This window comes from Schistocerca cancellata, chromosome 9, assembly GCF_023864275.1.
Source record: "Schistocerca cancellata isolate TAMUIC-IGC-003103 chromosome 9, iqSchCanc2.1, whole genome shotgun sequence".
Taxonomy (NCBI): domain Eukaryota; kingdom Metazoa; phylum Arthropoda; class Insecta; order Orthoptera; family Acrididae; genus Schistocerca; species Schistocerca cancellata.
Genome location: NC_064634.1, coordinates 136,004,102 through 136,032,030, shown reverse-complemented (window position 1 = coordinate 136,032,030; position 27,929 = coordinate 136,004,102). Strand labels below are relative to the sequence as shown.

The following is a 27,929-nucleotide window of genomic DNA, read 5'->3' as shown; positions in this document are numbered from 1 at the left end:
TTAATAGTGTTCAAAAGTCATAATATATATATCAGTTCATGATATCCAGTATTACAAATTTACTCTTTCTGGCGGACACACGTCCAGATCGTCCGCTCTCAAAACTCCGCCATCTCTCTCCCCACATCCACCACTGCTGGTGGCTCACCTCCAACTGCGCAACGCTGCGCACTCTTCACATCCAGCTGCCCAACACTACAATGGCGAATATTCCAACAATGCAAACCAGCCACAGACTTCACACAGCACAGTCAGTGATTTTCATATAACTACGTGGCGTTACCAACATAAAAACCTTAACAGCCTACTTACAGAAGCTACGGACAATCGGGTGTCTATCGCATCCAGTTTAGTGAGTGCCCTTCCGCCTACATAGGCCAAACTGGGCGCTCCTTTAACATATGGCTCAGAGAGCGTCAGGATCTTAGCAATTCCAAATCCACTCTCACTAACCACATGAAGGATCATAACCATTCCATTTCAAATATGAACATAAATTGTAGCATTGTACATATTCAACGTAAGGCTCGGTTTCAAACATTTTAGAAGAAATAGAAATCATCCGCAGCATTTGTCATGATCCGTCTGGTATTTTGAACGAGCAAACCGCGCTTAAGCACAAACAAACAATTTTTCTTTTTTTGAAGCAGCGTCCAGCCTCGTTTCCTTCCTTTCTCGTCCCTGATTATTGTACGCCATACATGTATACTTGGTCAGTGTTTTTTTTTGCCATGTTTTTGCGACCTTCAATAGGCTTAACGAATGTGCGGCATATGCCTGTTTTCTATAGTGAGGTCCGAAAGGTCCACCTAGTTCATTTCAAATAGTTGTAAAATTGACCTCTCGTAGTTTTCACGTTTTCATTTTATCCTATGACTATGGCGCATTATAGTGTTGTGGCATTATCTGTGCCCTCACTAATTAAAAAAAAAATTTACTTGTCTTTCATGATGTAAAATGCGTCTCAGGTCTTATCTCATGTAAGCCTCGATTAGTTGTCGACTGTTGGTTAGCACGTCTTAAATTGACCCGAGTTTTAATGCATCCGTTTAGTACTATTGCTGCTAGCTATTAATTGGCATATTACTTTCTGACAGCATCGCCTGTAAGGTTTTGCTACTTTCCCTGGTGATCAGTAACGACAGCTTGTAAATAGGAGTGGCACATGTGTATTTTTTTAATTTTTTTATCTTATGGCTGTGGCGTGTTGTTCCACGTTGTCACTTATATATCCCCACTAAATATAAAACTTGTTTGCCACTCATGTAAAAGAAACGTTTCATTGCACTTTACGGTTTATATAATAATCTTATATCACAACTTCCACTCAGTTTTACCACGGTTCTGTACCGACCTGTTCAATACGATCCTTTACTACGAATATTGCACTTAACTTATTTCGTGTATTTATTATGTAATTTTATTTTCTCTTCATTTTAAATGTAAACCACTAATTCGAACTATGAACGGCCGGGCTAGTGGCCCCGCGTTCTTCTCTACGGCAATAGATGGCAGCACTTTCGCCACTCTGGTTTACTTCGTCATTCGTTTCCGCTACTCCCTGTTCTGCGCTCACAGGCCGCAAACCCCGCCTAGTACACGTCCACCGCGGCGCTGGGGAGCCACAGCATAGTGTAAGTGTCCTGCTGTTATTTGTATAATTCCCTACCCAGGCAGTCGTTCGTAGTACTGTTTGGTGCCACTTTCGCATTGGCATAGGTTCCACAGCACCTAGCCCGACCGGTGGTTTCGACACGTTTTTTAAAAGCTTTTTAAAATTTGAATATTTTCAGCATTTCTAGACCTAGTCATAATAATGACGATGTTGGCTTTATATTATCCATCCCACTAATAACTTCTTTTTGGGTGATTAAACTTCGTGTTTAAGCACAAAAATTTTCCTAGACAGGCCATACCTTGTAAGCTCATGATGTCTTCCTCATATCATGACCAACGAATACTTCATAAATGTTAAGACAGGCGACAGTACGTTCTGCACGGGATACGCCTTTTTCCTCAGCTATACCTTTTATTTCACTTTACTAGTAAATTCAAGGTCAGGAGTTAGGTTCGCGTCTTGTCCCATCACACAGTTTATGCGCAGACGCAAGGTATTGTGTCCGCCTAGGCGGGCCTCATGACGCTACTGTCAGTTCCAGTACAGCACTCGTGGCTGCGGCATCACGGTCACGAAGTGGGGCCGAGGCAGTTTCAGATAAGTTTTTACAGTCTGACGGTAATTTATGGATTTGTAGATTTAGCTTGACGATGTCCACTATGGACAAATGGTAGTTACTTTTATTCTGAAGTAGGTTGGGTTATCCCGACTGAAACCTAGTCAAATTCTAGGTAAACGGTGCAACTGAAGCTGTTGGTTATTAAAATTACTTTTTAAAACTTTTATATGATTTTTATGTTTTTTATATGTGTCGTGGGGTATAAAAATTATCTCCCGCCTCTTGCTATTTTCAGTGCGACACCTGAGGATGGGCTTATGAGAGCCCGAAAGCGGTCGTGATAATAAAAGAAATTTACAACTGAAGCGATATTTTCAACCTCTAGTCACTTAAAATAAGGACACACCAGAGGTGAACAGATGTATTAACATAAAATATGCAGACATTAAAAACACCGCACCTCCTAGTCAAATTTGAGTCTACATCGGAAGTTATGACAGAAGAGAGTGAGGGAGACAAGGTTTCTCCCTAGACAAAATGAATAATTTGTTTCAACAGACATTAGTTTACATTTGAAGAGTCACAGATTACGTTTACGTAATATTTCTTAGTATGTTGGGTCATTCCATCTGTGAAACGTCGGTTATCCAATTAATTTAGAAAAAGGGTTAACACAAGCGCACATCAGCCCAAAACCAGCGCGCGACAGTTCCACATCATAACACCAACTTCCTTCCGATACAACAATCAGTTTAATGTGTAAAACTGAGAAATCTCCATTTACAGATCCTGTAATTTCTCGGAAACTGCTTATCGCATGCCGAAGAGTAAAACACAATTTAATTTGTATTTTTCATACCTACGATACTATCGGTAGAAACTATTAGTTACATTAAAAAAAGAAGTAACTGATGTTTTGCTGTGAGAAAGGCGAAATATACTCAGATTTCAAGAAAAACGGAGTAAACCCGTTCCAAAGAAGAACGTGCTGACAACTGTGAAAAATATCGAATTACCAGCATAACAAGTCGTGGATCCATCCGTTAACTAGTCATTTCCGGGAGTCTAGAGATAGCTGGCCCCGAATCGAATGCGACTCGCGGTTTAACAACGAGGGCTGGTGAGCAGGCCAGGCGGGATGTGGTTTTTAGGAGGTTTCCCACATGCAGCTAGGTAAATACTGGGCTGGTAACCACGTCCCGCCTCAGATGCACGCTACACAAACATTTAGAAAACTTTCCCATACTTGAACATGAGATTTACTCTCGACTCAGGCAGGTGGGGTACACAGATTCCCGCGGAAATGATGGCGGCAGAAAGCGCATCTGGCCACCAACTACCACTAACTTTGCCGAAACCCATATAGCAATGGCGACCTCGAGGGGAAACGGTAAACTGCAAGAAAGAAAAAAAGGAGATCAATTTAATAAGTCATAACTGCTAATGAGTCTTCCAGGCTGTATTGCGGTGGTCGAAGAAACTTTTCGGTCGCTGACGCTTTGTCCAGAGCTGTGCTGGTCATCTTCGGAGGTGCTGCTGAGTACGCTGTCTCTTGCCTACTGACGAGTCAGATGTCCGACAAAGACATAAATACTATGTCAAGTCCGCGTGGTCGAGTTTACACGTGATCAGCAGAGATAATATTTGCCTGAGATAACACTTAACTATCGGCTGTCGCTTGTCACTCTATCGATTCTGCAGAGCCACTGTCCATATACCACTGAGCATCATGGTTTCTTCAATTCAGCTAAAATTATCACTGTGCTTATATACACTCCTGGAAATTGAAATAAGAACACCGTGAATTCATTGTCCCAGGAAGGGGAAACTTTATTGACACATTCCTGGGGTCAGATACATCACATGATCACACTGACAGAACCACAGGCACATAGACACAGGCAACAGAGCATGCACAATGTCGGCACTAGTACAGTGTATATCCACCTTTCGCAGCAATGCAGGCTGCTATTCTCCCATGGAGACGATCGTAGAGATGCTGGATGTAGTCCTGTGGAACGGCTTGCCATGCCATTTCCACCTGGCGCCTCAGTTGGACCAGCGTTCGTGCTGGACGTGCAGACCGCGTGAGACGACGCTTCATCCAGTCCCAAACATGCTCAATGGGGGACAGATCCGGAGATCTTGCTGGCCAGGGTAGTTGACTTACACCTTCTAGAGCACGTTGGGTGGCACGGGATACATGCGGACGTGCATTGTCCTGTTGGAACAGCATGTTCCCTTGCCGGTCTAGGAATGGTAGAACGATGGGTTCGATGACGGTTTGGATGTACCGTGCACTATTCAGTGTCCCCTCGACGATCACCAGTGGTGTACGGCCAGTGTAGGAGATCGCTCCCCACACCATGATGCCGGGTGTTGGCCCTGTGTGCCTCGGTCGTATGCAGTCCTGATTGTGGCGCTCACCTGCACGGCGCCAAACACGCATACGACCATCATTGGCACCAAGGCAGAAGCGACTCTCATCGCTGAAGACGACACGTCTCCATTCGTCCCTCCATTCACGCCTGTCGCGACACCACTGGAGGCGGGCTGCACGATGTTGGGGCGTGAGCGGAAGACGGCCTAACGGTGTGCGGGACCGTAGCCCAGCTTCATGGAGACGGTTGCGAATGGTCCTCGCCGATACCCCAGGAGCAACAGTGTCCCTAATTTGCTGGGAAGTGGCGGTGCGGTCCCCTACGGCACTGCGTAGGATCCTACGGTCTTGGCGTGCATCCGTGCGTCGCTGCGGTCCGGTCCCAGGTCGACGGGCACGTGCACCTTCCGCCGACCACTGGCGACAACATCGATGTACTGTGGAGACCTCACGCCCCACGTGTTGAGCAATTCGGCGGTACGTCCACCCGGCCTCCCGCATGCCCACTATACGCCCTCGCTCAAAGTCCGTCAACTGCACATACGGTTCACGTCCACGCTGTCGCGGCATGCTACCAGTGTTAAAGACTTTTTTTTTTTTTTTCACTTGCCGCCCTGATTTTACGACCCACCACCTAAGTGCTTAAGGTGGGTCTATTTTGACCACTTGGCCGCTACGACCGGTGTGCGGACACTGATGTAGTTGATGATACTCACACCAGTTCCCGCATCCGGTCGCACCGTTGCCCGTGTCCCGCCACGTGGAGGCGGGTCTGTGCTCTTTTTTTTTTTTTTTTTTTTACTTTGGCAGCTTTCCCAAAACCGATTTAACAAAATTTTTACAAAAATAAATTTTGAAATAGAAGAAGGAAATACAAGGAATAGTTTAGACTGAAGAGGAGAAAAGACGATAGGAAAGGAAGAGATGATAGTCCCACCACCGTAGGGGACTGAGGATGAGCGCCTTGGGATTTATCTTCAAGCCTCCGATCCTCAGTCCCCTAACCTTAGCCTAGGAAGTTCTATTCTATTCTATTTATGGCGTTTGATATCTCTACTTATTGGTTACTTGTATACAGGTTTAGAGTGCCGTGGTAGCTGATGGCAACTGCGACGGTGCGCCGACACTGTTTATGTCTAATTTTATACATTAATCTATTGTCAGTTTTAGGTCTACTTATGTAAGTCTATTGCATGTCAGTTGTTTTATATTGAGACTTAGTTTAGTTCTTCCACACTATGGTGTCTGTCTGGGTGCTGCATATAGGTTTATTGTCTGTGTGGTCTTCTGTTCCTGTACTCTTTGTGGCATTAGTCAGAAATTTTGTCTGTTAGTGCGTTCAGTATGTCCCAAAGTTCAGGTGTTCTGATCGCATCGTATATGTGTTCCTCTGTCTGTAGGTGTTGTATCCCAGGTGTGTTCCTGTGCTGTCTGTATTTCCCGCAGAATAGGATTGTGTGTTCGGGGGTTCCCATACCTCCACATGTACACGTTGATGTGTCTCTAAGACTCACGCGATTTAAGTGCGTGGGATAAGGTCCGTGGCCAGTCAAGAAATGCACCACGCCGCGGCTAGGATCGGCATGTTTCATTCTTAATCTTTCCGTTATGTTCGGAAAAAATGTATAGACTCTCCGTCCCTTATCACTTGTGCCCCATTCCTGTTGCCATGTGTCGATTTTCCATTTTTTGAGGTCCCGCTTATTGTTCAGCGGGGAACCAGTCAATATGTTGACCTGGTCTAGTCTACCCATCTTTAACCAGTACAGAGCGGCCCGATATTTGATTGTGATATCTATCGGGAAGATTCCTAGCACAACACACAGTGCTTCAACTGATGTAGTGCCGAAGGCTCCCGATAGTCGCAGAAGGACGCTTCTCTGCCCTCACCTAACCGCTGTTCTGTTTGTGGCGAGGTTGAGTCTGTGCGCCCATGTACTGGCCGCAAAGCTTAGCACTGATTCGAAGAGTGCGCAGTGGTAAGTTCGTGTGACTGACAGAGGAAGTCTGTATTGTCCTGAATTAATCCTTGCCAGTTTATGTAGTAATTTTTCTGCCTTGTTTGTTGTTATTCTGATGTGTTCATGGAAGTTCAGCTTCTCATCTATGTATACGCCCAAGTAGCGGGTTACCGTCATTCTCTTTATGTTGTTGTTCTGTATTTTAATAGATGGATTGCGTCTGAGTTGCCCTTTGAGCAGTGTGTATGTTGTTTTGTTGCCCGCTATCTTGAGCTTGTTTGTGTTGCACCATTGTGTTATTGTTTGCAGTGTGCCACTCGCCTTCTCCTCTAGCTGGGGTCTTGTGTTTGCTGAGATAACCACCAATAGGTCATCTGCATAGGCGACAGCACCGTCTGTCCTCATATCCTCCTCCAGCAGTTGCAGGAGAGGTTCAAAAATTATGTCCCAGAAGATGGGTCCACAGATCGATCCCTGCGGACATCCTTTGGTAATTTTCCTTATTACCTTCCGGTTGCCCACGCGCCATTCCACTATTCTGTCTCTGCAGTAGTCTAAAAGACTGTTGTATAGGGCTGCGGGTACTTCCATCTGGCGTAACCTCAGAAACAGTGCTGGCCACCACAGGTTGTCAAATGCTCCTGCGATGTCTATCATGATTGCCAAAGAGTATGTTTTATCTGTGTTTTGTGTAATTTCTAAAGCTCTGTTTATTGCATCATCGATGCTTTTCCCTTTCCGAAATCCAAACTGGTGGGGATTCATTCCAAGTAGGGTTCTGTGAGCCTGCAAGCGGTCACACAGTAGCCTCTCTTGGATTTTTGCCATGGTGTTTATGAGGCATATTGGTCTGTAGGATTTCGGATCTGATTGGTCTCTGTCTGATGATTTTCGTATGATGACTGCATTTGAGGTTTTCCAGACTGTCGGTACACGGCCTAGCCTTAAGACGTCGTTTAGTAGTTCTGTTAAGTATGGGGTGATCTGTGGTGCTAGCCTCTTAAGCACTTCTGCATGGATCCTGTCGGGTCCAGGTGCTTTTTTATTCTTTAGCTCTCTTATCGCTACCGCAACTTCCTCGTGCGCAAAGGGACAGGTGACGGCGTCGGTGTTATACTGTTCATGAAGTTCTTGTCTGAGTGTGATCTGTTCCTGTGTGTCTGAGTCTGTGGCATCTTCCGGGAGGAGTTTGTTCAGCAGATATTGTGCTGTGTTTCTCCACCCCACTGTCATTGTGCCGTCATCCTGCCGTAGCGTGCTTAATGCCAATGGGGTCTTTATTTTTTCTGTCAGGATCTTTTATTGTTCCCCCCAGATATTCTGTTGTGTGTGTGTGGTCAAGTAGCTCTCCCAATGTTGTTTCCTGGTCTGAAATAATGTCTTTTTGAAGAGTTCTTTGGCTTCCCTATATGCAGCTAGTCTTAGTAGTTTGTCTCTTTGTATCCATGTCCTCTGGTATAGTTTTCGTTTCCTTGTCATGTCACGTTTGAGTCTGGTTAATTCGTCTGACCATGGTGTTTCCCGTTGTTTGCTATGTGTGTGCGTAGGTATTGCTGTTTCTTGTGCTGTTTGGATGATTTGTGTCAGTTTGTGTGCTCTGTAGTCCACGCTTCCCTGTATGTTGTATATATTCTCATTTTGAACAATTTGTTGTAGTCTGTCCCAATTCGCTCTTTTAAAGTTGAAGTGTGTTGTATTGTGTGTGGTGCGGTAATTGTTTGTTGTGAGACTTATTTCTATTATGTTGTGATCACTTGTGGTCAGAGAGTCGTGTATGGTCCATCTTTGCAGTCGTCCTAATGTTCTGTCATTCGCCAGAGTAATATCGATTTTGGTGGCAGATCCGTCTGCACCTCTGTATGTAGGTGTAGGTCCGTCTTCATTTATAATATGTAGTTGTGTCTCCTGTATGACGTCGTTGACTTTCCGTCCTCTGTCGTCCGTTCTGTCCGAGTGCCATAGTGTGGATTTAGCGTTGATATCTGCACATATAATTAGGTTCTTATTTCTAGAATACTCAGCAATGTCTTGTATCATATGTAGGTATGGCTCTATGTTGTCACTGTACTGTGCGTATAGTGATGAGACCACCCATGTGTCTCGACCCTTAGTTATTTCTGCCGTGGCCAGATGACTGTTACATAGCTGCGTAATCTTAGTGATATTTAAAGTTTTGTTGAGGACAACTATGGCAGCCTTGTAGTTTCGTCTGTCTGAGATTGTGACAGCGTCCCAGGGTAGGTTGGTTAAGTTCCCCTGGGTTGTCACATACGGTTCTCGCAGGCAGAGAATATCCGCCTGCAAGTCCAGAGCTACTCGCGGCAGTTCTGCACTAACGAGTGTGCTTCTATTAGCATTAAGTTGTATTATTTTCATGGGTGTTTTTTCATGGGTGTTTTACATGAAGGTAGAATTTGTGTCCTGTTTGCGAGTAGTCAAAGTCAGTTCTGCCATGTGCCCTCACTTGGTCCTTGTACACTTGGTGTGGGTTATATGTTTCCCCCCTCCGACTACACGCTAGTATGACTAATTTTTCTAGCTCTGCTGGGTCTGTAGGTATGTTTGCGGTCTTTAAAGTCATTCTGTCAGATTGTTCAGTGGTCGGGAAGCATACATAGCTGCCTAGTGGGTGAAGTAGTCTGGTTAGCAGTCTTTGTGCTGTGATGAATGTGTCCTTATATTCTAGCCTACTTAGTCTTAAGTTTAGTTCTACATTGTTGTAGTCAGCATGCCATGGTGTTTGGCCGACTTTTCCCTTCTGCTCTTTTTCTACATATGGGATGATTCCGCTATATTTATTTCGAAGTGCAGATGTCACCGGTGTGGTGTCTTGTTCCGTCTTCAATGGTGGTGAGGCTGATGAGCTGCTACCTGCGGCTCTTCTTCTTTCACCTTTACTTTTTCTTATGTTTACACTACCTATTGCACTGTCGTCACCTTTCTTTTTGCTATCACTATCTGTACACTCATCGTCACTATCGTGATCACCCGTAAGTAGATTTGTGTCAAGGACTACTACCTTTTTCCTATATGTCTCGTTACATCCGGTCATCTGTTGTGTTTCATTATGTTGTTGAGGTGTTATGCGTTGTTGTGTATGATCTGCAGGGTTAATTATCCCTCCAGATACAAAATTCACTGGTTTTATATATCCTGTACATCTTTTTGTATTATACCTTTTTGGTGTGTTGTCGTTTATTCTTTCTTCGCTGCTAGCTTTGGCATAGTCAGGTGTTGCGTGAGATTTCTGTGTATTGTCCATTTGTTCGTTTTCCGTGTGTTTGTTTAGGTTTACAGACTTGTCTGTGTTCGTGTTTGTTTGTGTGCTATTGTTTTGTATTTGATCGGTGTTGCTGTGTGCATTGTATAGCACTTCAAATTCCAGCTCGTCAATTCTCGCCTGCAGTGATTGCTGGTAGCTGACCCAGTATTGCATCTGTTTTTTAAGTTGTTTGGCTATGTTGTAATGTATAGCTCCATTAAGTACCATGTCTTCGATGAAGTCCATGGTATTTATATAACTGTCATGTAATGCGTGCATGCCTTGAAGAGATGGGATATCGTCTGTGTGTGTGGGGTGAGTGGGAAGCAGTCCCATCTGCCTGCGCCAGCTTATAGCTCTTTGATGGTTTCGATTAATGGTCGATGGTGATTTATAGTTCGTTTTTTGCATTCTTGATTGGGGCAGTGTTGGGCTGCTTTCATTCTCCATAATCGAAGCTCTGTAGCAGTCGATCTTGAAGGAATTTATGTGTTTGACACTCAAGACCTCTTCGTCTGGCACACAATTTGCCTCGGATTCTGCAGGGGATGCAGATGTCTTGTTCTGCTAGTTTGCACTGATTTCTTATGTGGCCCTTCCCTTTGCAATTGGAGCACGTGATTTCGGTGTCTTTACACTGCTTTGTGGTGTGTCCAATATCACAGCACTTGTAGCAGGTGGGGACTTGGGCGAAATTTTTGACAGTTAGAGACTGGAAATCTATATAGACTCTATCCCGTTTTGTCAAAATTTTGTGCAGATTCGGTGTGACTTCAATAACTTGATGATTGTATCCCCGCCCTCTTGGTCCTGTTCGGAATTTGATTTTTGTCTCTTTCAGGAAAGCCTCTTTCTCAACTTCCTCACTAAGGTTCAGTTCATAGAGGCTTTCAAGAAAGTCTTTGTCACTGATTGTGTCTGGCACGTGGTGTATGATCACTAGCGGTCGTCTCTTCCGTGGTGGCTCGCACCTGATTGTGTTAATGTTCTTTGCTGACTCGAGCAGTTTTTTACAGTCGTCCTGTGTTGCAGGACGACTGTAAAAAACTGTTAAAGACTGCGATGGAGCTCCGTATGCCACGGCAAACTGGCTGACACTGACGGCGGCGGTGCACAAATGCTGCGCAGCTAGCGCCATTCGACGGCCAACACCGCGGTTCCTGGTGTGTCCGCTGTGCCGTGCGTGTGATCATTGCTTGTACAGCCCTCTCGCAGTGTCAGGAGCAAGTATGGTGGGTCTGACACACCGGTGTCAATGTGTTCTTTTTTCCATTTCCAGGAGTGTATGTACTCATTGATGTGATTTTTCATTAATTTCCCCATTACATTTATACTTAACACTAGGGAGTTCTTTTTCAAACACCCTGTACATAAATGATGTAGTAGAATGAGTCGAAAGCTCTTTAAGGCTGCTCGCAAATGATGCGTTTGCCTATAAGAAGGTAGCAACGCCAAAAGACAGTAACAATTTTCACAATGACCTACGCAGAACTGATCAGCGGTGTGGGGTGTTACGGCGTAAAGTCAAGCGCCGAAATGCCAGTCTGAAACGATAGTGTACAGAGGGCTGTGAAGAAGACATCAGCCAATAGCACGCTGACCGACCCCTCTAGGACGACAACGAGACAGCAGCGGCCTCGAGGCGAAGGGAACATAAGCGCCGCTCCCGACTGGTCACGGTCAGTTCTACAGAAGCTACAAGGCCAGCGACCTGGACAGAAGCATCCGCTGTATTACTTCATTTGTAATGGAATCGTTATACTGACGGACATTGATTATATTGCATCTGGCCCCTTGCTTGCGACACAACTATGTATTTCTCAAAGTTAAGTATTGTTATTGATTCATTTCGTAATAAAACTCTTTAATACGATTTGCTTGAATTTTTGTCTAGCGATCCGAGAAACAGGTTTCCTAGACACCCCATCTTTCAACTCTAGGTTGTAACAAAGTCTGTAACAAAGTGACAACACCAGAAGAGAGTAACTATCGGCAGAAGACGTACAAAAGACTGATGAATGGAGCAGGGACAGGCTGTTGACCCTGAACGTAAATAAGTGTGGCATATTGCGCAAATACTGTACAGGAAAAAATCCACTATTGTACAACTCCACTATTGACGTGAAACTGCTGGAAACAGCATGTACCGTAAAATATCTAGGAGTAACTATCCAGAGCGACCTTAAGAGCCGGCCTCTGTGGCCGAGCGGTTGTAGGCGCTTCAGTCCGGAACCGCGCTGCTGCTACGGTCGCAGGTTCGAATCCTGCCTCGGGCATGAATGTGTCTGATGTCCTTATGTTAGTTAGGTTTAAGTAGTTCTAAGTCTAGGGGATTGATGACCTCATATGTTCAGTCCCATAGTGCTTAGAGCCATTTGGACCATTTCGACCTTAAGAAGAATGACAACATAAAACAAATAGTAGGAAAAGGAGATGTCAAACTGAGATTCTTAGGAAGAATCTTGAAGGGATGTAACGCATCCAAGAAGGAAGTTGGATACAAGTAGCTTTTTCTACCGATTCTTGAATATTGTTTATCAGTCTGGGATCCTTATCAGGAAGGACCGATAGAAGAGATAGAGAAGGTCCAACGAATGGAGGCCGGTTTCGTCACGTGATGCTTTAGTCAGCGCGAGAGGATTACAGTGATACTCGATGAATTCCGGTGGCAGACGCTACAAGAGAGGTTTTGTACATCACAGGGAGGCTTACAATTGAAATTTCGAAAGAGTACATCCCGGGAAGAGCCGAACAACATATTACATCCTCTCTTACATGCCTAGTGAAATGACCACGACGAGAAAACTTGAGGAATTAGAGCTAATAGAGAGGTTTACCAAACATCATCCTTCGTATGCGCCATTCGCGAAAGAACAGGGAGGGGGAATCATTTAGTGGTACCAGATGTACCTCCGCCACAACCGCCATTTGACTTCCGGAGTAATGATGGAAATTAATGGTAGTCAACCGTTTTATCCTACCGCCCACTTTTGTATCTCTGTAAGTAGTGAAATGTTCTAACCGCCCACCGGTTTCACAGTACTGGTGATTTACAAAGTGGAGAAGTGACTTTAGTTTATAAAATTTATAAAGCAGAAATACAGCAACTGAAGGCATGTAATAATAACTATTCACCAAATACTTTACGTCAGAATTTCAGTCACACCTAATGAAAATGTTTTTATAACCACGACCGCCCACAGCGAAAGCTGGATCGTCAACAAGTGGGCGGTAGGGATCAGGTTGACCACCAATGATGTAGATTATGTACACCGAGGAACCAAAACATTTTGACCACCTGCCTAATAGCTTGTTTGTCCGTCTTTGGAACGAAATACGTCACTGATTCCGCTTATCAGGCATCCGACAGTTTGTTGCTAGGTTTGTGGAGGTATGTAGCATTAGATGTCGACGCACAGGTCATGTACTTCGCGTAAATGACGGGCCGCTGATTTGCGTATGCGGTGATGGCGTCCGATAGTGACCCAGATGGGTTCCACAGGATTTACATCAGTCGAATTTGGTCTCCGAGGCATCAACGTGAGTTCACCGTAATGCTCCTCACACCACTGTAGCACGGTTCGTGCTTCGAGACACGTACTACTATACTGCTGAAAGATGACATCGCCATCGGGGAAGATGTCAAGCACGTAGGGGTGCAGGTGGTTCGCAGCTGTCAGCGTACCTTCGATTACCACCAGAGGTCCCACAGGATAATACAGCTCCCACCAGCGAGCGTCCGCGGTACGCGCATGTTTCGAGCGTTCGTTCACCTCGATGACGGCGTTTGTGGAGACGACCATCGGCCTAGTGTAGCAAAAATGTGATTCGTCAGAAGAGTAAACTGAGAAAGAGGTTCAGAAGAGGGCGAAAGAACTGGCGAGAGAGTTCTTTGAGGAGGGCATAAAGGAGATTGTGCCGCGGCTGACCACATGCATTGAATGGAATGGCTATTACGTAGAAAAATAATCAACATGTGTGGCAACAGTACCATGTAATTTTATTTCAAATCCACTTTTTCTATAAAAAAAAATTTTAAAATCCAGTACACTTACTTAATGAACATACCTCATAAATGGGCAAGGAATTACGCAAAATTTTCAAAATTTTCAATACCAGAAGGGACAAAAGGTAGAGATGGAAAATCTGGCACAAAGTAGGAAGATATGAAGGAAGACATCAAATGATACGAATACTGATCATAATAAATCATGAAAGTGGAATAATGTAATTGACGCTTCTGAAAGTTTGCAGCCAAACTTCTCACCAAAAATAATTTGAAAGTGTTATTAATAAAGGCCATGTTCGCAGGTTTACCGTAGTTTCGTCTCTGTTGCCACGTAGCATATCAAAACAAAAATCAAAACCATGCACTGAGCGTCTCTTTTAGAACAAATACTGACTATTCTTGAGAGAATTTTACGACAGTAATCAACATTTCAAATATTATTGTACCCCTTTTTCAAGAGCCAAGGCATAAATCTTTTTAAAAATGTCTGTTCTTTCGCTTTGAAGCTTGCGATGTTACACACAACTCCAGAGGAGTGATGTATATCCCTATGTCTTACTATCGACAGTTGATACTCGCGAATGAAAACCATAAATTAATTTATCATAGAGGAGAGCGCAAATCTTGAGCAGATCTTTTATTTGGTTTGCACGCCGAAATTCCTGCTGAGGTGCGACACGTGTCTTGAAGATAGGACGGGCCGCTGCAGCTTCGCGGGAGGAAGTACCTGTACGAGCATCGCCGACCTGCCGGCATTCGACAAATACGAGGGTAATCCCAAAAGTAAGGTCTCCTATCTTTTTTTTTAAATTACAGAACTTTGTTTGTGTGGCAGTTGGTCACACTGTTATGAAGAGTGCTTCACTCGCTGTGTGTAACATGCGCGGTGTGGCCGTGCGGTTTAGACGCTTCAGTCTGGAACCGCGTGACCGCTACGGTCGCAGGTTCGAATCCTGCCTCGGGCATGGACGTGTGTGATGTCCTAAGGTTAGCTAGGTTTAATTAGTTCTAAGTTCTAGGCGACTGATGACCTCAGGAGTTAAGTCGCATAGTGCTCAGAACCATTTGAATTTGTAACATGCGCACGCCGCGCTGAGGCGGTCTTGGCTTGGCAGCCGTTAAGAATGGAGCTCCCGTTGAATGTTACTGCCAAGTGCGAATTGCGCGCAGTTATTCGGTTTTTGAACGCAAAGGGCACTGCGCCGATTAAAATCCATCGCCAATTGACGGAAGTGTATGGTGAGTCGTGCATGGATGTCAAAAATGTTCGTAAGTGGTGTAGAGAGTTTGCAGCTGGTCGGACCGAAATACACGACGAACAAAGGAGCGGGAGATCGTCACTTTCTGAGGAGACAGTGTTGAAGGTTGAGCACTGGGACCACAATTAACGCTAACAGGTACTGTGAGACTCTGAAAAAACTCAAACGGACAATTCAGAACCGGAGAAGAAGAATGTTGAGCAAGGGCGTACACATTCTCCATGACAATGCTCGCCTACACATCGCTCGGCAAACCGTTGCTCTCCTGCAACAGTTTCAGTGGAACATAATCGCCCACCCACCGTATAGGTCTGACTTGGCGCCCAGTGACTATCACCTGTTCCCTAACTTAAAAGAACATTTGGCCGCAAAGTGGTTCAGCTCCAACGACGAGGTCAAAGACGAGATTCATAACTTTCCGAACAGCATGGCGGCAAGCTGGTATCACATGGGCATACAAAAACTGCCACAGCGTCTACAAAAATGCATGGAGAGAAATGGTGATTATGTCGAAAATAACTAAATGTTGAAGCTGTAAACTGATGTAAACCATCACAGAAATAAACAGGTCTATGTACTTATAAAATATAGGAGACTTACTTTTCGGATTACCGTCGTATATGGAGACATCGCGACAAATGCATTCCTGAAAATAAATCTAGATGCTAGCCAAGTCTGAAGGTATCTGACCACGAACAGCCCCTGTGCAGTGTCCCCAACAGGTGCACGTGTCAGCCGTGGTTATAACACTGTCCTGTGTAGTTGTGAGTGCGTTACGTCGTACGTCGGATCTAAATGAATTCGAATACGGGCAAAGAGTTGGTGCTCGTATGGTCAGTACTTCCGTAACCTACGAAGACGAGGCGTTTGGTGTCTCAAAAGGCAAGGCATCGAAGACTTACACTGTATACGGGGAAAGCGAAAAACATCATCCGCTAAGTCACGACGCGAACAGTAGTGTGTGCTGAGTGATCGTATCGGACGGTGATTGAAGAGGACTGTGAGGGGACGACTCCTACAAAGGACGCAGCAGAACTGGATGTCGAACTCGCGAACTGTGTCAACACCAAAACGTCACGAAGGGAGCTCCATAAATTGTATGGTGAGCTGGAATCACAAAACTACTCATCAGTCATTCAAATGCCCGTAACAGAAAAACGTGGTGCCGAAGCCATCAGACCTGGACTATGGAGCAATGGAAGACAGGTTTTTGGTCGGATGAGTCTTGCTTCACACTGTTTCCACTTTCTAGGCTAGTTTAAGTCCCAAAAGTGAAAAACGACGGGGGCTCGGTGATGAAATGGGCACTCATATCGTGACATTCCATGAGCTCCATGGTTACTCTGCAAACTCGCATTAGTGCCAAGTATTATGTGATCAACTCTATACCATGCTACACTGTTCATTCCCCAGTGGCGATGCTGTGTTTCACACAGCTCGCATAGTGCAGTACTGGCTTTGTCAGCATGAGGATTAACTGTCGCATATCCCCTGGCTCAAATGGATCAAATGGCTGTAAGCACTATGGGACTTACACTACTGGCCATTAAAATTGCTACACTAAGAAGAGATGCGGGTATTAATTGGACAAATATATTACACTATAACTGACATGTGATTACATTTTCACCCAATTTGGGTTCATAGATCCTGAGAAATCAGTACCCAGAACAACCATCTCTGGCCGTAATAACGGCCTTGATACGCCTGGGCATTGAGTCAAATAGAGCTTGGATGGCGTGTACAGGTACAGCTGCCCATGCAGCTTCAACACAATACCACAGTTCATCAAGAGTAGTGACTGGCGTATTGTGACGAGCCAGTTGCTCGGCCACCATTTACCAGACGTTTTCAATTGGTGAGAGATCTGGAGAATGAGCTGGCCAGGGCAGCAGTCGAACATTTTCTGTATCCAGAAAGGCCCGTACAGGACCTGCAACATACAGTCGTGAATTATCCTGCTGAAATGTAGGGTTTCGCAGGGATCCAATGAAGGGTAGAGCCACGGATCGTAACACATCTGAAATGTAACGTCGACTGTTCAAAGTGCCGTCATTGCAAACAAGAGGTGACCGAGACGTGTAACCAATGGCACCCCATGTAATCACGCCGGGTGATACGCCAGTATGGCGATGACGAATACACGCTTCCAATGTGCGTTCACCGTGATGTCGCCAAACGGATGCGACCATCATGATACCGTAAAAATAACCTGGATTCATCCGAAAAAAATGACGTTTTGCCATTCGTGCACCCAGGTTCGTCGTTGAGTACACCATCGCAGGCGCTCCTGTCTGTGATGCAGCGTCAAGGGTAACCGCAGCCACGGTCTCCGAGCTGATACTCCATGCTGCTGCAAACGTCGTCCAACTGTTTGTGCAGATGGTTGTTGTCTTGCAAACGTCCCCATCTGTTGACTCAGGGATCGAGACGTAGCTGCACGATCCGTTATAGCCATGCGGATAAGATGCCTGTCATCTCGACTGCTAGTGATACGAGGCCGTTGGGATCCAGCACGGCGTTCCGTATTACTCCCTGAACCCACCGATTCCATATTCTGCTAACAGTCATTGGATCTCGACCAACGCGAGCAGCAATGTCGCGATACGATAAACCGCAATCGCGATAGGCTACAATCCGACCTTTATCAAGGTCGGAAACGTGATGGTACGCATTTATCCTCCTTACACGAGGCATCACAACAACGTTTCACCAGGGAACGCCGGTCAACTGCTGTTTGTGTATGAGAAATCGGTGGGAAACTTCCCTCATGTCAACACCTTGTAGGTGTCACCACCGGCGCCACCCTTGTGTGAATGCTCTGAAAAGCTTATCATTTGCATATCACAGCATCTTCTTCCTGTCGGTTAAATTTCGCGTCTGTAGCACGACATCTTCGTGGTGTAGCAATTTTAATGGCCAGTAGTGTAAGATCTGAGGCCATCAGTCCCCTAGACTTAATTTAAACCTAACTAACCTAAGGACATCACACACATCCATGCCCGAGGCAGGATTCGAACCTGCGACCGTAGCAGTCGCGCAGTTCCGGACTGAAGCTCCTAGAACCGCTCTGCCACATCGGCCGGCTCTCCCCTGACCACCAGTCACCTGATCACAATATTAGTGAACTTTTTTTATCTACTATGGCGAGGAGGTGCGGGATCGCCATCCACCTCCATCATCCTACCACAACTTTTCACTATTGTTTGGGAAGAATGGTCCCTTGAAAACAGTACAAGACCTGTATTGATCCATTCTGAGACGAATGGAAGCTATTTTGAAGGCTTACACCGTATTAGTCATAGTAATGTGTTTTGGTGTTTCCATATTTTTGTCTACTCTCTGTACTTTGAAGAGCTGGCCGCTTTGACCAACCGGTTCTAGGCGCTTCAGTCCAGAACCGCTCTGCTGCTACGGTCGCAGGTTCGAATCCTGCCTCGTGCATGGATGTGTGTGACGTCCATAGATTAGTTAGGTTTAAGTAGTTATAAGGCTAGGGGACTGATGACCTCAGATGTCAAGTCCCATAGCGCTTAGAGCCATTTTGTTGTACTTTGAAGAAGCGCCAAGTCCTCAGATAATATACAATGTGGACAGTAGTTTCGATGTTGACTAAGATAAATAAATATTACATTCAGATTAATTCGTTCTGTGTAGACATTTCCTGTTGGGCTTGATGTTGATAGAAATTTGATGTTCTCGAGTTAATGGTGCATATGTTTATGGGCGATATGCGGGTTATAAATACAAGTGTAAGTCGAAGCGAGGCTGGTAAAGAACTTGTTAAGAGCACTAACGGTAACGGGCAATCATGTGATATCACTTACCACACCATCACACGAGACTGGCGGGACGTGTCATGGGAGACCACACATCGCTGCGCCTCCAGACAGTTGCCTACAACATAAAAGCGGGACTCGTCATTAAAGATGACTCACTGCCAGTCTGCAGGTCCCCATGTCCGTCGAACCGACACCAGGAGTCGTAACAGATAGGTGCGGCGAGTCCTGTGTCATGTAACCGCCTGCCAATGGTACTAACAGTTATGGGATGTGCATAGAAGGCAGGACAGTCCGCAATATGGTCTCTATCATTGACGCTGGATCTGTTCGCGACATATTCTACCTGTTGTGCGTGCTGGTCTTCCTGTATCCACTGCCGCCAACAATGGGCAGTGGTGGTGTCTGTACGATCGGTGTGCTGCGCAGTGCGACGATTGGACCATCCACCCTCCCGCAGCCCCACGAAGTGGCCCTTCTCGAACTCTTCTGGTTGGACAAACTGCTAACCAACATGACGCCAGAGCACAGTACACCTTCAGTTGACGCTCAAGTGACTTAAAAAAAAATTTAAAAAAAAAGGTACTGGCCGGTACGGCCGTCAGAGGCTCTTTTACATCAACCGATGAGCGTGACGTCACCGCCCCTCCAACGTTCCCCCAATACGTAACCCACCATGCAAAAGTATTCACTGACGCAGCTGATGGTGTACAACATACCTACCCAGTTTGCAATGGATCGGTCGGATCCTCCTGAGTGCAGCTCTTTTTTGACGATCAGCGTGTTTTAAAACAACTGGGCTTATTGACTTATCATTTTGAGAAAGCTAGTCAGCAAAAATACGCACCCGCCAGCGTAGCTAGATAATAGTGACAAGTTACAAGGGAAGTGTGGAGGATAAGATTTGTAAAGAGGGCCCAATGCTTAAATTAGTAAGCAGGTTCGAAAAGTATTAAGGTTGCAGTGGTTAATCAGAGATGGAGCTTGCATAGGATAGACTAACGTGAAAGACTGCATCAAGCCACACGGAAGACTATAACTGAGAAGCATAATCTTCAGTGCATAATATATCCCTTCAATATTGCCCCTACCAGTCAAATGTGCATAATCGAATGAATGGCGTTGTTTGGCAATGTGTAGCAGAAAAGTTTCCTGATTGTAACTAGAGAAATTTCATAACTTAGTGTTTTTCACTGACTTGCCAAGTTCATGTCTTAATTTAAGTGAATGTCTTAATAGCCGACATATTCGTCCCGAGACAATCAGCAACTGTATTGATATTTAAAGCAGTTCTCATTTATTCTTCAGTCTCAGTTGCATTTTTTTTTTTTTTTTGAAGAAAAGGAAAAAATGTGCAACTTACACAGAAGAATAATGAGGATTTTTTAAAATATTATCTTCAGTTTTGCTGATACTGAAGTCAATAACTAGTTTACAAAAATGATCTGACAGAAATTCGCTCGGGAGCCGCACTCCAGTGTCTACTTCTTCACGGATAAGGCATGTGAAGTAAATGTATATCAAATAGAGACGGGATGAGGACATCGCGAAGTCGAAGAGAACAAACTAAAAGGAATAGAGCTTTAAATGTGCTGCGAATAAAAGTGGGTTCACTCGCTAAAATAGCATAGTTTTTACACCCTACGCGAAATTCGAAACAAATGCTCTATCAATTCTGATATTAGTTGTCACAGAATATTCTGGGTGATTTTGCGGCTGCTAGAAACAGTATTTCTGTGAGATTATTATGTGTGCACGTATTTATCAAAAGGACAGGGTGTATTCTAATCACGAAAATCCTTCTGGGCGTACAGCCCTGTCATCTTAGAAGACACTTAAAATGTTAAAATACTCAAATAACCAACGTCTCGGCTGTGTCGCAGCGATCTTCCTCCGGGAATAGAGTATGTACTGTGGAATATCTGGGGATTACAATTACAAACAGTTTAAACTGAAACCATCAAACAGAAAATGAGGGGAAGACGAACCAAAGATTGCCTTTTATTGTCAGAGTCCGCCCGCGGTAGCTGAGTGTCTGCCGGCACGGTTACTCAGTGTTTTCGGTTAGAGGGTTAGCTGCTCTCTGTAATAAAAAAAACTGAGTTAATGGATCAACGACGAACTGAAGCGGGTGTCTTGCGACGTCCGCCCCGAGCAGATACAACAAACAAAAACGAACGAAATAAGATTAATAAAAAATAAATAGAAAAATAAAAATAAAAAGTCGTCAGCGCGACAGAATGCCAATCCTAAGGACCCAGGTTCGATTCTCGTCTGGGTCGGAGATTTTCTCCACTCAGGGACTGGGTGTTGTCCTTATCATCATCATTTCATCCCCATCGACGCGCAAGTCGCCGAAATGGCGTCAGATCGAAAGACTTGCACCCAGCGATCGGTCTACCCGACGGGAGGCCCTAGTCACACGACATTCACATTTTATTTTATTGTCAGAACACTTGGAAGATGTAACAACTGTACAAAAAGAAAATGCCTGCACTACGATTGTTCGTCCTCCTCTGAAGTAATTCTTATATCTTTCTCTAGATCTAATTTACGGAAAACGTCAGAAACTTTCAAAGAAGTGCGGTAGCAATCACTGATAGAAAGGCGTTTTTCGTATTGACGATGTAGTGCGCACAACAAAAAAATCTCTCACAGCATTCTAAAAAAAATCATACTTCCCCAATTGATGTACGACTTTATAATATACCCAAAGTCAACTACAACTCCCAAGGGACTTGTCTTAGTGAAGTGAGTAACTTTTAACAATCGAAAATGCATAAGATTAAATTTCGATTGAGCACGCAACTGGACAAATTAAACAAAGAAACGAAATTGTAATAAAAACTTGTACTTACATTTGGTGTACTAATAAGTTATTGTGCTTATTCTGTAATTGCATTGGCATAATACAACTAATTTATTGTAAAGTCACCACTAAACTGCATCTTAGGGACCATTTATTCATTCATAGAATGAAGCACATCTACACGATAATCTGTTTTTAAACACTTTCAGTGAGTCATATAGCGGACGACATTGCAACACTTTCCGCTACACTTTTTGTGCGAATGGAATAAATCACGAGCTCTGAGGGAGTAAACAAAGCTATTTATACAACCTTACCAAGCAAAACAAGGATACAAAGGAACTGGGTGCGTAATAGGACCTTGACCAATAATTAAACGTCGGGGACCTGTTCGTTAAGCACTTTCCGGACTTTTAGCGGGAAGCAGAAGCATTCTGTAGGAAAACAACCTGACTGTATTATTCCCCAATTTGTGGAGAAGTAAACAACTACTCTATTTATAGTTAGCTGACACTCGTAACGGTTTTTTTATGCGAAGAGAAAGTGTTTCCAAACGACGTTTGTATTTTAGGTGAATAACAGATAAAATCAACTATTTCGATCGGTTACTTCGAAACCCAAACTGCGGCACTTGTGCATATTTTTATGGACTCTTTTGAGGTGAGAAGCTGCCTTGTATGTAAAACGCACATATCTTACAAACGTTTCATCGTCGTTCCTCTACTACACATAACACTTGTATAAATTCGACACGTGTGGGATGATTAGTCTCCCTGATTCTGTGACGTAGTTGAACTTATCAAACGTCCATAACAGTCTCTTTCTCACATCATAAACAGTTGATTTCGGAATACCAAGCTACAAATGTGGAGCATGACGAATTTTTTTCTTCGAATGCGTGACTGATGAATGCTGTCAACATAATCTTCACTGATATATTGTCTTTCACGCTATTTACTTATTTACAACGCGTCTGTTTTTCTTATACTGTACTTCCCTAAAAATGTTTCGCTGAACGTTTAAAGAGTATCGGTCACATGTAAATTATACAACCCATAAAACACACAAACGTTATCTCAGCCAGAAAATTGCGTACATCATTTTTACTCTAGTGTTCAGAAGTTAAGCATTATCCAAAAAAGAGGAAAACGGGAGAAGTAATAACCGTCTCACGTACTCACAAAAAAGTATTGTTATATCTATATACGAAAAGAATACGCTTTGCTTCAGACAGTACGTTATTCAAATATAAGGAACAGAATAACTTTAGATGAACATCTAGGTCATGTTTGCACTTTCGTTGACATGGAAGTACAGCCTACAGCGATAATATTTTGAGCCCGAGTTCAAATGGTTCAAATGGCTCTGAGCACTGAAGCGCCTAGAACCGCTCGGCCACCATCATCAGTTAATTTGCTGCCCAAATAGGAAACCTCATCTACTTTAAGTGTCTCGTTTCCTAATCTAATTCGCTTAGTGTCCCCTGATTTAATTCGACTACAGTCCATTCTCCTTGTTCTGTTTTTGTTGATGTTCCACCTGTACCCTCCTTTCAAGACATTGTCCATTCCGTTCAACTGCTCTTCCAAGTCCTTTGTTGTCTCTGACAGAATTACAATGTCCTCGCAAACCTCAAAGTTTTTAATTATACTCCCTGCACTTTAATTCTTACTCCATATTTTTCTTTTGTTTCATTTATTCCTTGATTAATGGACATATATAATAACATAGAGAATAGGCTACAATTCTGTCTCATTCTTTTCTCAACAACTGCGTCCCTTCCATGCCGCTCTATTCTTATAACTGTACAAGCTATAGATAGCCTTCCGCTCCCTGTATTTTACCCGTGCTACATTCGGGATTTCAAAGAGATTATCCCAGTCAACATTGCTGAAAACTTTCTCTACGTCTCAAATGCTAGAAACGTTGGTCTGTCATTTGTTAACCTATCTTCTAAGATAAGTCGCAGAGTCAGTAACGCTTCACATGTTCTTACATTTTTGGGGAATCCAAACTGATCTTCCCCGAGGTCTGCTTCTCCTAGTTTTTCTATTCGTCTCTAAAGAATTTGTGTTAATATTTTGAAACCATGACGTATTAAACTAATAGTCTGGTAATTTTCACACCTGTCAGCAACTGCCTTCTTTGAAATTGGAATTACTACATTCTTCTTGAAGTCTGAGGATATTTCGCCTGTGCCGGCCGTTGTGGCCGAGCGGTTCCAGGCCCTTCAATCCGGAACTGCGCGACTGCTACGGTCGCAGGTTCGAATCCTGCCTCGGGCATGGATGTGTGTGATGTGCTTAGGTTAGTTGGGTTTCAGTAGTTCTACGTTCTAGAGAATTGATGACCTCAGATGTTAAGTCCCATAGTGCCCAGAGCCATTTGAACCATTTTGCCTGTCTCATACATCTAGCACACCAGATGGAAGAGTTTTGTCATGGCTGGCTCTCCCAAGGCTATCAGTAGTTCTACATCTACATCTATGTGATTACTCTGCTATTCACATTAAAGTGCCTGGCAGAGGGTTCAAAGAACCACCTTCAAGCTGTCTCTCTACCGTTCCCCTCTCGAACGGCACGCGGGAAAAACGAGCACTTAAATTTTTTGTGCGAGCCCTCATTTCTCTTATTTTAACGTGATGATCATTTCTCCCTGTATGGGTGGGTGACAACAGAATATTTTCGCGATCGTAGGGGAAAACTGGTGATTTAAATTTCATGAGAAGATCCCGTCGCAACGAAAAACGCCTTTGTTTTAATGATTGCCACTCCAATTCACGTATCATGTCTGTGATACAATCTCCCCTATTTCGCGATAATATAAAACGAGCTGCCCTTCTTTGTACTTTTTCGATGTCATCCGTCAGTCCCACCTGATGCGGACACCTCACCGCGGAGCTATGCTCCGGAATAGGGCGGACAAGGGTGGTGTAAGCAGTCTCTTTAGTAGACCTGTTGCATCTTCTAAGTGTTCTGCCAATGAATCGCAGTCTTTGGTTTGCTCTACCCACAATATTATCTATGTGATCGTTCCAATTTACGTTATTTGTAATTGTAATCCCTAAGTATTTAGTTGAATTTACAGCCTTCAGATTTGTGTGACTTATCACGTAATCGAAATTTAGCTGATTTCTTTTAGTACTCATGTGAATAACTTCACACTTTTCCTTATTCAGGGTCAATTGCCACTTTTCGCACCATACAGATATCTTATCTAAATCATTTTGCAAGTCGTTTGGTCATCTGATGACTTTACAAGACGGTAAATGACATCATTATCTGCAAACAATCTAAGACGGCTACTGAGATCGTCTCTTATGTCGTTAATGTAAATCAGGAACAATAGAGGGCCTATAACACTTCCTTGAGGAACGCCGGATAGTATTTCTGTTTTACTCGATGACTTTCCGTCTATTACTACGAACTGTGACCTTTCTGAAAGGAAAACACGAATCCAGTCGCACAACTGAGGCGATACTCCGTAGGCACGCAGTTTGTTTAGAAGACGCTTGTGAGGAACGGTGTCGAAAGCCTTCTGGAAATCTAAAAATATGTAATCAATTTGACATCCCCTGTCGATAGCAATTATTACTTCATAGGTATAAACAGCTAGTTGTGTTTTACAAGAACGAGATTTTATGAATTAGTGCTGACTATGTGTCAATAAATCGTTTTCTTCGAGGTACTTCATAATGTTCGAATGCAGTATATGCTCCAAAACCCTACTGCAAATCGACGTTAGTGATAAAGGCCTGTAATTCAGTGGATTACTCCTACTTCCCTTTTTGGATATTGGTGCGACTTGAGCAATTTTCCAGTCTTTAGTTACGGATCTTTCTGTGAGCCAGTGGTTGTATATAATTGCTAAATATGGAGCTATTTTATCAGCATACTTTGAGAGGAACCTGGCTGGTATACAATCTGAACCGCAGGCCTTGCTTTTATTAAGTGATTTAAGCTGCTTCTAATGGAATGTTGTCTACACCCAGGGCATTGTTTGGACTTAGGTCTTTCAGTGCTCTGTCAAATTTTTCACGCATTATCATATCTCTAATTTCATCTTCATCTACATCCTCTTATATTTCCATAATATTGCCCTCAAGTACATCGCCCTTGTATAGGCCCTCTATATACTCCTTCCACCTTGCTTTCCCTTCTTTGCTTGCCGCGCTGGGTAGCCGCGCAGTCTCGGGTGTCCTGTTAAGGTTCGCGTGGCTCCTCCGGTCGGAGGTTCGAGTCCTCCCTCGGGCATGGCTGTGTATGTTGTCCTTAGCTTAAAGTTAGTTTAAGTTAGATTAAGTAGTGTGTAAGCTTATGGACCGATGACCTCAGCAGTTTGGTTCTATAAGATCTTACCACAAGTTTCCAAAAGTTACCTTCTTTGCATAAGGCTGGTTTTCCTTCTGAGCTCTAGATATTCATACAGGGTGTTCTCTTTTCTCCAAAGGTCTCTTTAATTTTCCTGTAGGCGGCATCAGTCTTTCCCCTAGTGAAATTTCCTTCTGAATCGTTACATTTGTTCAAATGGCTCCAAGCACTGTGGGACTTAACATCTGAGGTCATCAGTCCCCTAGACTTAGAACTACTTAAACATAACTAACCTAAGGACATCACACACAGCCGAGCCCGAGGCAAGGATTCGAAGCTGCGAACGTAGCAGCAGCGCAGTTCCGGACTGAAGCGCCTAGAACTGCTCGGCCACAGCTGCCGGCGTTACATTTGTCCCCTAGCCATTCCCGCTTAGCAATTTTGAACTTTCTGTCAATCTGATTTTTTTAAACGTTTGTATTCCCTTTCGCTTGCTTCATTTGCTATATTTTTATGTTTCCTTCTTTCATCAGTTAAATTCAATATATCTTGTGCTATCCGAGGAGATCTACTAGGCCTTGTCTTTTTACATATTTGATCCCCTGCTCCCTTCACTATGTCACATCTTAAAAAAGCTACCCATTCGTTTTCTACTGTATTCCTTTTCCCTGTTCTAGTCAACCGTTGTATAATGGTCCCTCTGAAGCTGTCAACAACCTCAGGTTCTTTCAACTCACCCAGGTCCCATCTCCTTCATTTCCTACATTTTTCCAATTCCTTCAATTTTAATCTACAGTTTATAACCAATAAATTGTGATCAGAGTAGACATCTGCTCCCGGAAATGTCTGACAATTTAAAATCCTGGTCCTAAACCTCTGTTTAAGCCTTGTATAATCAATCTGAAACCTTCTCGTATCTCCAGATCTCTTCCACGTATACAACCTTCTGTCGTGATTCATATACTAAGTGTAAGCGATGATTAAATTATGCTCTGTGCAAAACTCTACCAGACCCCTTGCTCTTTCATGCCTTTCCCCCAGGCCATATTCACCTATTATTTTTCCTTCTCTTCCTTTTCCTACTATCGAATTCCAGTCCCTCATCACGATTAAATTTTTCGTCTCCTTAAGCTATATGAACAATTTTTTTTAATCTCATTACACATTTCTTCAATGTACTCATCATCTCCGGTGCTAGTTGGCATGTAATCTTGTACTGTTGTGATAGGCGTGGGCTTCGTGTTTATCTTGTCTACGATAACGCGTTCACTATGCTGTTCATAGTAGATTACCCGCATTCCGATTTTTTTATTCGTTATTAAACCTACTTCTGCATTACCCCTATTTTATCTTGTGTTTATAACCCTGAAACCATTTGACCAGAAGTCCTGTTCCTCCTGCCACCGAACCTCACTAATTCCCACTATATCTAACTTCAACCTATCCATTTCCCTTTTCAAATTTTCTAACCTACGTGCTCGATTAAGGAATCTAACATTCCACGCTCCGGTCCGTGAAACGCCAGTTTTATTTCTCCTGATGACAATATCCTCCTGACTAGTCCTCTCCCGGACCTCGGAATAGGGGACTATTTTACCTCCGGAATATTTTACCCAAGAAGATGCCATCATCATTTAACCATACAGGAGAGCTACATAACCCTGCAAAAAATTACGGCTGTAGCTTCCCCTTGATTTCCGGTGAGGGGGGGGGGGGGGGGGTCGGGACGGAGGACGGGATGCCAAGGGAAGTGCGCAAACGATGCAACACTTGTATGGAAATAGCTGGCCCCGGTGCTGCTAAGAAACTGGTGTTGCTAAGAAGCAACGTTCCAACATGAGGCAAGAAACGTGTTACTTTCCGCAAATTAGATTTCGTTTGATAACAACGAGGGAAAATTAAAGAAATTTCGGAATATACAAATGAGTACCGATAATTTTTCTTCCCGTGTAACATCTACGAAGGCGGGAATTATTCTGGTAT

At 43.9% G+C, this 27,929-nt stretch overlaps 1 long non-coding RNA gene across 1 annotated transcript in view; it reads right to left on the bottom strand.

Annotated features, from left to right (window-relative positions):
* The window catches only part of LOC126101135 (uncharacterized), a 245,545-nt gene that overhangs the window by 164,353 nt on the left and 53,263 nt on the right, over positions 1 to 27,929 (bottom strand). The window lies entirely within an intron of this gene.